The sequence below is a fragment of the Corvus cornix genome, chromosome 14 (genome assembly GCF_000738735.6).
Source record: "Corvus cornix cornix isolate S_Up_H32 chromosome 14, ASM73873v5, whole genome shotgun sequence".
In the NCBI taxonomy this organism is placed as follows: domain Eukaryota; kingdom Metazoa; phylum Chordata; class Aves; order Passeriformes; family Corvidae; genus Corvus; species Corvus cornix.
This window is the reverse complement of record NC_046344.1, coordinates 8,108,313-8,109,700: the sequence shown is the minus strand read 5'-3', so window position 1 is coordinate 8,109,700 and position 1,388 is coordinate 8,108,313.

The window sequence follows — 1,388 nt, the reverse complement described above, 5'->3', positions numbered from 1 at the left end:
GGCGCCGCGGCCGCGCCGGGCGCTGGGGGGGCGCGGGAGCCGCCGCCACCGCCCCGCGCCGGCCCCGCCCCGCGCCTCCCCTCCGCCAATGGCAGCGCGCAGAGGGCGGGAGGGGGCGTGGTCTCGCCGCTGGCCCCGCCCCTCCCGCGCCCCGCAGCGCCGGCACCGGGAGGCACCGGGAGGCACCGGGAGGCACCGGGGGGGCACCGGGGGGCACCGGGGGAGCGGGGCACACATGGGGCGAGTGGGGGGGGTTTTGGTGGGTCTGTACCCGCGTGAGGGGAGGCGGGAAGGGGGCTCACACCCACTCACCGCGGTGCCCCGCTCCCCACGCCGTCCCTGCACATCCGGCCCCGAGGCGTGGGTACCGTGGGGCCACCGGGAGGCACCTCCGAGGGGTCTGCAGGAGCAAAGGGAACCGCGAATGGGGGGGTCACACCCGCCACGGCGGCACCCGCACCCCGGGGAGCAGCGTGGGATGCCCCGCACACGCCAGCCCCGCACACGCCAGCCCCGCAGCCGGCGTGCACAGCGGGGCTGGGGTGCAGCTCCACAGCCCGGTTTGGGGTCCATCGCACAGCCGGGTGCCCCGCTCGGGTTTGCCACCGGCCGGCACGGTGTGGGGGGGCACTCGAGGCGGCCACAGACCCTCAGCTGCCGGCAGCATCCCTCGAGGGTGTAAGGGTGGAACCGGGTCCAGGCCACGGGGGGACGGAGTGTGGGCTGTGGGACCGGGAGCCCAGGTTCCCCAGTGTGTCTCCGCAACTGGTTTCAGCGAGCAACACTTGGCATCTCTCTCTGCACATGAATGTCACCTGAGGCACTGGCGGTCTCTCAGCTGGAATTAATGTCTTCAGCTGCGTGTGTGACGCGTTCCAGCAGCACGGCCTCAGCCTGGCTGGGAATGGAGGCCTGGACAGGCACAGTGGGGCAGGAGTGCGATATAAATCACTGTCAGGAGAAGCCAGGGAGGCACATGGTGAAGATGGAATAAGTGACAGCGCTGGCACACGGAGTGACAGCTGACATGGCAGGGATTAGCATCCCAGAGGGCCCGGGGCCACTGCCAGAGCTCGGGTGACAGCCGTGGTGATGGTGAGGGGTCATTCTCACTGTGGGCATGGATGAGATTTTCCCTTTGGGAGCACTTAAATCTATAGTTAATCCCTGTTCAAGAGCCCTGAAGCACCCCGAGGAGGAGGAGCAGGCAGCAGGGTTCTGATGGATTTGACCATGGACAGGGGAGATGGGCCAGGTCAGGAGCTCCTGTGTATGGTTCCTGGGTGACATCCCCCTTCTACCACCCTGAGTCTTGGGCACGGGCAGGGCTGTCACACACTCCAGAGAATGCTGAGGAGATCTGGGTCTGCAGCGCTCCTCTGACACAG